The following is an 8,333-nucleotide window of genomic DNA, read 5'->3' as shown; positions in this document are numbered from 1 at the left end:
TTCCCTAATTCAACAACAGGGATCAATTGCTTCTGTCCATGGGTTGGGTGCAAATATCTGCATCTGACTCATTCAGCTGCTTGCTGTGTCTTTCAGAGGGCAGTCANNATAGGNNCCTTTTTGTGAGNNCTCCTTAGCCTCAGTAANANTGTCAGGCCTTGGGACCTCCCCTTGAGCTGGATCCCACTTTGGGCCTGTCACTGGACCTTTTTTTCCTCAGGCTCCTCTCCATTTACATCCTGGATTTCTTTCAGACAGGAACAACTATGGGTCAGAGATGTGACTGTGAGATGGCAACCCCATCCCTTACTTGATGTCCTGTCTTCCTGCTGGAAGTGGGCTCTATAAGTTCCCTCTCCCTACTGTTGGGAATTTCATCTAAGGTCCCTCCCTTTGAGTCCTGAGAGTCTCTTACCTCTTAGGTCTCTGGTGCTTCCAGGAGGGTCACCCCAACCTCCTATTTCCTGAGGTTGCCTGTTTCCATTCTTTTGGCTGACCCTCAGGGCTTCAGTAGTTTTCCCTCACCCAATACCAGATCAGGTCCCCCTATCCCCTCAACTCCCCCCACCAATCTGCTTTCCCTTCCAGGTCCCTCCCTCCCTCCCCACTTGTGATTTCTTTCTTCTCTCTCCCAAGTGGGATTGAGGCATCCTCACTTGGGCACTTCAGCTTGTTAACCTTTTTGAGGTCTATGGACTGTATCTTGAGTATTCTGTACTTTTCTTCTCCTTCTCCTTCTCCTTCTGCTTCTCCTTCTCCTTCTCCTTCTCCTTCTCCTTCTCCTTCTCCTTCTCCTTCTCCTTTTCCTTCTTCTTTCTTGGTTTTCACTTATTAGTGAGTATAAACCATGCACCTTTTGTGTCTAAGTTACCTTATTCAGGATATATTTTCTGGTTCTATCCATTTGCCTGCAAAACTCAAGATGTCCTCATTCTTAATAGCTGAGTAGCATTCCATTGTGTAAATGAACCACATTTTCTGTATCCATTCTTCTGCTGTGGGACATCTAGGTTGTTTCCAGCTTCTGGCTATCACAAATAGGCCCCTATGGCATGGTGGGGCATCTTTTGGATATATTACCAAGAGTGGTATAGCTGGGTCTTCAGGTAGATCTATTTCCAATTTTCTGAGGAACCTCCAGATTGATTTCCAGAGTGGTTGTACCAGTTTGCAATCCCACCAGCAATGGAGAAGTGCTCCTCTTTCTCCATATCCTCTCCAACATGTGTTGTCATCTGTGGTTTTGATCTTAGCCATTCTGACTGGTGAAAGGAGGAATCTCAGGGTCATTTTGATTTGCATTTCTCTGATCATTAAGGACTTTCAGCATTTCTTTAGGTGCTTCTCAGTCATTCGAGTTTCTTCAGTTATCAATTCTCAGTTTAGTTCTATAACACGTTTTTTGATTGAGTTGTTTGTTTGTTTGTTTGTTTTTGATGATTAACTTCTTGATTCTTGAGTTCTTTATATATTTTGGATATTAGCCCTCTATCAGATGTGGGGTTAGTGATTTTTCCCCCAATCTGTAGGTTGCCAATTTGTCTTATTGACTATGTCCTTTGCCTTATAGAAACTTTCCAATTTCATGAGGTCCCATTTATCAATTCTTGATCTTAGAGCATGAGCCATTGGAGTTCTGTTTAGGAAATTTCCCCTGTGCCAATGAGCTCAAGGCTCCTTCCCACTTTCCCTTCTATTAGATTTAGTGTATCTAGTTTTATGCTGAGGTCCTTGATCCACTTGGACTTGAGCTTTGTGTAAGGTGACAAATATGGGTCTATTTTCATTCTTCTACATACCGACAACCAGTTAGGCCAGCACCATTTATTGAAGATGCTTTCTTTTTTCCATTGTATATTTTTGGCATCTTTGTCAAAGTTCAAGTGACCGTAAGTGTGTGGTTTTATTTCTGGGTCTTCAATACTTTTCCATTGATCACCGTGTCAGTCTCTGTACCAATACCATGCAGTTTTTACCACTATTGCTACAGGAGCTTAGTTTTACTCACAGGTGAAGTTTCTAATCTAGGTGTCTCTAGTCCTATCACCAAGAAACACCAATCAGCAGATGGTTACAAGGTTACAAAAATGAATAACTTATAGAGTAACACCTCTGGCCATCAGAACACAAACCTCTGTATCCATCATGGGTGGATTATGATAAGCATATCAGCTGACTTCAGGGGAATGTCAGTCAGTAAGGGTCTTTCACGAGGGAAGGAAGGACCCGGAGGTCCAAGGCCAGAGAGAAGGTGAATGTAAATGAGGATGCAAAACACAAAACAATTCTGCACTGTACTACTGTGTAGACACCATGGTAGCTCTCAGCCCTTTGGATGTCTTCAAAAGTAACTCTCATTACATAGGTACAAAGTTGTTGGTTTTTTTTTTTTTTAAGACTTATCAGGAGGCAAGAAAAAAAATTGATTGACAACATCATTATGAAAACTGAAATATTCAGCCTGCTGTGCGCTTTAGGTGTGGGGCTTTACAATGCTCCAAAAGTCTTCTTGGATAGTTTTTAAAATTCCCATAAAATTTATTTTACAATCATTTTCAGTTATATAAGGGATGTTGAGTAGGGTGGGGACTACCAAACTCCAGGATGAGGGAGAGGAAGTGGAAACTCTCACAAGTTAAAAGCACAGGACGCTGGCTTCCGTATGCTCTTTCCACCACCATGGGACGCCTGGTTTTTAAATAAAGATAAAATCATTTGTGTTCTAATTCTAGCATCCCAAGCACTCACTCCATATAGTGTGCGTTTCAGTGAGGTCGACATCCACGTGTCTGTGCCTGACCCTGTCTCCTGAAATCTTCCTCGGGGATTCAGAAAGATCAGAAACTGCAAAACCCAGGCCATTCAGGAGACAGAGGCAAGAAGGTGACAAGTTCAAGGCCAGCCCAGGTACAAACTCTCACAGGAAGTTAGTCATCCTGAATTCCTGTGGAGAGTGAGGGTCACCCCACTCTATAGCAGTATTCTCTAGAAATGTTGGTTAATATTCTAGTTTTAAAAAACAAAACCAAAAACCTTCTCATAGTCTAATGTGTTTGGGACTTAATAACTTGGCAGATTCCGAGCATCCAGCCTCCTCCACACTCCCCTAGGAAAATGTGAAGAGGCAGGCAACTAGAATGGCCAAATTCACCTGGCCATTTCGGGACCACCTGGGATAGCCAGGAGCCTCCAGGACACTTGTCTCTTATAGAACATTGTTTGGCAACAGCATATTGAATCACAGGGGTCATTTTTGAGGCTCCGGAACCCTCTTTCTTAAGAGTGTAATGACCCCCGGTGACTGGGGACACCACCTGGAGTGGTGACTTTCCGACTCTTTGCCACACAAATCTCTGAGACAGGAAGCATCCTCTAGCACAGTGATTCAGAAGTTGGGCGTCTGCAGCAGCTCTTTGGAGAGAAGGCCGCTCTGTATCACTTTGCTGCCAATGGTGGTCTCGCAGAACTTCTCCGCAGCAACCTCACTGGCGCCGTTGGCTCCCATCAGCACACTGGTATCAATTCCCATCTTCTCTCTGATGATGTCGGAGATGAGCTTCAGCCCGTTGGGGCCCTCATCTATGCCCTTGATAAGGGTGATCCCCAGGGTCTTCTTGGGCACGCTGCCTGTGATTTCGTCGCAGATCTTGAGAATGAACTGGTGGGGGATGATGCGGACAGTGGTCACATTCTCTGGCAGCTTGTGTCCTGGGAGATATTTCACGTTTTTCATGGTCATTGTTGATTATGTCCGTCAGCCTTCTCCCGTTCACGGTCTCTTCAAGGACCCACAGTGGCTCATCATCAGTGGCTCGTCATCACAGCCAGGGAGGTGCATAGCAGGAGAAACAGTGCCCAGTACCACGAGGCAATAGGTCAGAACGAAACCAAACAGAGATTGCCGGGTGGGCCTGACATCTTTCTTCAATGTAGCCTGTCAATTTATGATGCTACTGCAAATGTATAACACTTTTCTTTTAATTATTGAAAACATCCCGTGTCTTCCCTTGTAACTTCATTGTATCAAAATGCCCAAAGAAGGAAAAAAAAAACTTAGAATACAATAGTTTTAAGAAAAGAAGAATTTATCTGAATCAAAATATATTTAAATATTTTGTTTATAGATCACTCTGTACTGATAAAGAAATTTTAAAAATTGTGTGTGTGTGTGGGGGGGTGCACATGAGTGGGGATTCCCACAGAGGATAGGGGAGTCAGAATCCCTGGACTTGGAGGTAACAGACGGTTGTGATGAGCAGTGTGGGTACAGGAAACCAAGCCTTGGTCCCTGGAAAAACAACCAGTGGTGGCTGTTGACCACTGAGCCACCTCTTCAGTGCCCCGACTTCCCGCCCTGGGCTTGCTTTTATTAGCTAATTCCTTTGGCTCAACACGAGTTTCTCTGAATAGAGGAGTGTTGTGTGTTTTGTATTTAGAAGCTGCACATATTATAAAGAGAGGCACAGGATTTCCGCCATACATCCACATTCACATCGTTTGTTTCAAAGAGTCTGCCTCCCCCACTTCACAATTCCACGAGGAACCACAAGATGTATGAACATAAATGCATTCAGGGTTACACAATCTATCACTGAGCTCTTATTTATCATCTAGTGTCTTCCTTGTTGGATTTCCATTTTAATGTACACTCTAGGGTGTTTTTTTTTTTTTTTTTTTTTTGTCAAAAACAATAATAATAACCCCTGTCTCCATTAATCTAGTGGTGCTTCTGGAGAACATGGGTTTCCACAAAGATCTTAAATTTCTTCCTCTCCAGGAAAAAGTCTCCTTTACAAGTTTTTATATTTTATAAATCCCTCATGGTGAATCTCACACTTTCCTTTTACCAACCAAAAGCACAATCGCTTGGATTTTTCTGGAAAAGAAAGAAAGAAAGAAATTGCCTTAGAGTCATGTTCTATTATTTCCAGGAATAGAATTAAATTAGTGCAATAAAATTTAAGAAAGTCTCCCTTTCAAATTTAGCCTCTGTGCTCATTTTTCTTTTATTTCCTTTTTACTTGAGAGTGATATCTCTGTGCCCAGTCAGTGACTTGTAAACTGTCTTTGCTCACTGATCTTCCACTTTGGGAAAGACTTCTAAGACCTGTAATGGTTGCTCCTGCAGGCTGGGGGAATTACCTTTAAGGTGATTTCTGAATAGATTCTCTGGAAATCCATCAGCTGTGCTTAGCCTGTTCTTTTTTTTTCTCTGATGTCAGGTTGGTACTTCCTCCAATATGCCGTAACCAGTGTGCACAGTGCCAAGTGGCAAGCTGCCTGCCACACTACCAAGGTTACCAGTGTGGCTCACTGTGTGATTTGTCTAAATTAGTCCTTTCAAGAGTTAAGCACCATATGTTCTACCTAGGTTTTTGTTGCTGTCACAAAACACCATAACCAAAAGCAATGTGGGGAGAAAAGAGTCTATTTCTGTTTACAGGTTACAGTTCCTCATGAAGGGCAGCTAGGAACTCAGGACAGGAGCCTGGGAACAGGAACTGAAGCAGAGACGGTTCAGGAATTACACTGACCAGCTTGTTCTCCATGACTTGCTCAGCCTGCTCGCTTACGCAGCTCAGGACTGCCAGCCAGGGCAAAGAAACCTGTAGAGTCTGTGATGCACTTGTTTTAAAGGGGGATCTATTAGAGTAGCCTGTCACTGACTGGTAGGCCACCAGTGAGTGTTTTTACGTGGAAGAGGCTGAGAACCTAGTAGACCAGTGTTTCCTGATGCTGTAACCCTTAGGTCCTCATGTTATGGTGACCCCAACCGTAAAATCATTTTCGTTGCTGTCTTATAACAGTAGCTTTCGCTACTGTTATGAATCGTGATGTAATGTAAATATCTGATATGCAGAGTATCTATTATGTGACTTTTGTGGTGGTCTCCACCCATAGGTTGAGAACCACAAGGCCAGGTTGGCCTTGGATTCTGTAGCTCAGGCTATCCTTGGCCTTTGGATTTACCTGCCTTGGCATCCTGAGTAGGTGGGGCTATAGTCTTGAGGCAGGAGGCCATGTTCAACTTCCTTTGCTTTTGTTTGAGTGTATGTGTACTGGATAGCTTTGTGTCAACTTGACACTGCTGGAGTTATCACAGAGAAAGGAGCCTCAGTTGGGGAAATGTCTCCATGAGATCCAGCTGTAAGGCATTTTCTCAATTAGTGATCAAGGGGGGAGGGCCCCTTGTGGGTGGTGCCATCTCTGGGCTGGTAGTCTTGGTTCTATAAGAGAGCAGGCTGAGCAAGCCATGGGAGGCAAGCCAGTAAAGAACATCCCTCCATGGCCTCTGCATCAGCTCCTGCTTTCTGACCTGCTTGAGTTCCAGTCCTGCATCCTTTGGTGATTAACAGCAGTATGAAAATGTAAGCTGAATAAACCCTTTCCTCCCCAACTTGCTTCTTGGTCATGATGTTTGTGCAGGAATAGAAACCCTGACTAAGACAGTATGCTTCCATATTTTGTTGCATTTTAAATTCTATCTATCTATCTATCTATCTATCTATCTATCTATCTATCTATCTATCTATTTGTGGTGGTTGGTGTGCACTTGTCATGGCTTGTATGTAGAGGTCAAAACCACACACCCCCAACATCCCCATCAGTCAAATTGGTCTATCAGGGACAGGTGGCGGAGGCAAGCTTGTTAGGGGCGCCAGGACAGGCTAGGAACTTAACAGTTCTGGTAACACCAACAGGGTAGATCAGCCACCCATTCTCAACACACAAGTTAAAGAGATAAGAAATAGTGAGATGCAGAGAGAAGCGACTTAACCCATGTGGCCATTGTGGGTATAGCAGATAATGAGGTCTCCACCAGAAGTCCCATTGTGACTGACAGGGGCTTTAGGTTTAAGCAGAGAAGGGCTGAGGCAAGGAGCTAAGAGGTAAGCAGTCCTGCTCCAAGTAGAGATGGCAGTCTTCTTGGTCCTGCAGATCTTGTCATCAATGTTGTTGCTTGAGGGGAACAATCCGGTTCTCACGATCTGATCCCTCTTGCTCCAGGGCCCTCAGTTAAGAGTAGTCCATCCTGTAGGCTGGCCCAGTAGTTGTAAGTACTTTCCAATTTTCATCATAAAGATGTTTGTCTATTGGCCCTATTCTTCAAACCCAAAGTGGTTCGAGAGGAAGGGCTAAGGAGTCAAATGTAGAGCCAGAGAAGAAAAGCATGGTATTAGTGAGACCAGCGCCCGTGTTTTCCACTCCATATAAGAGGGAATCAAAAAAAAAAAAACGTTCTAGCAGATACACAAGGTCCCATTGCCTCCGGAAAGAGAAGTTCGGTGCCTTCCAGTCTTCAGGAACTGAGTGTGTTTCAGGGAAACCCGATGCCTCTGGAGTCAGAAGTCAGGTTTCCTAACTCTTGCTTGGAGATAAACCCTCACTCGGGAGCAACTGTTTTGTGCTGAAGTCAAATGATTTTGTTGTTGTGATTACATAAGCTCTTGCCTCAAAGAGCTTTTATCAATATCATTTTACTTGATAGAAGTTACTTAACTTTTAAGTGTTAAGTTAACTTTGCTTAGTCTGAAAAAGAAAAGAGAGAAGGAAAGAAAAGAACAGAAGAAAAGAAAAGAAAAGAAAAGAAAAGAAAAGAAAAGAAAAGAAAAGAAAAAAGAAAAGGTGTTCTCAAGCATCGCTGTGCCATCTAGCAGAACTCTGCACCTATTATTTTTACCTCAAGAAATTCTGGGTCATCGTTGGGGGTGTATTTCAAATGTAGACTATTTGGAGCTAGATAATAGGACAAGGAAAGTTCTATCGTCAGTTTTTTATTCTCTACCACAAATACAGTCTCTTGTTCTCCTCTTGGTGACCTCTAAGCCAAAGATTCCAGAACATTCTTTGCCCCTTTTGTTCCCTTGCTTTAAGAAAGAAAGGCCTGTTATAATAGCAAGCCATAATCTAATGGCATCCCGCTGGTACTCCCCACTGCTCCTTGTCGCTCCCTTCTTCAAATATGTTGTCACACATTAATATAACATCTACAGCCCAGGCCTGTTAACAGAAACCCCCACCCAGCCTGCCCCCCAATTAAGGTGCCAACCCCACCCCTCACTTGCTGCCACTGAAGAGCAGATTGCCTGTTACATCACTCAAGCCCATTATCCCCCTTCCTCCCTGTGGCATGAGGCCCTTTTAGATGCTTTCCACTGATGGTTTAAGCAGAGGCAAGACATATTTAGCATTTTAAGATTAATATTATATACGCTTGACTTTTACAAGGCTAGGCACCCAAGGGACTGACGTTTAATAGATGTTAATGGAATTTAATTTTTATACACATTAGGTATGAACATTTATCTTTTAAGTAAAATAGTATGGAACCT

This window comes from Mus pahari, chromosome 21 (assembly GCF_900095145.1).
Source record: "Mus pahari chromosome 21, PAHARI_EIJ_v1.1, whole genome shotgun sequence".
Classification (NCBI taxonomy): Eukaryota; Metazoa; Chordata; class Mammalia; order Rodentia; family Muridae; genus Mus; species Mus pahari.
This window is presented reverse-complemented; position numbering follows the sequence as displayed.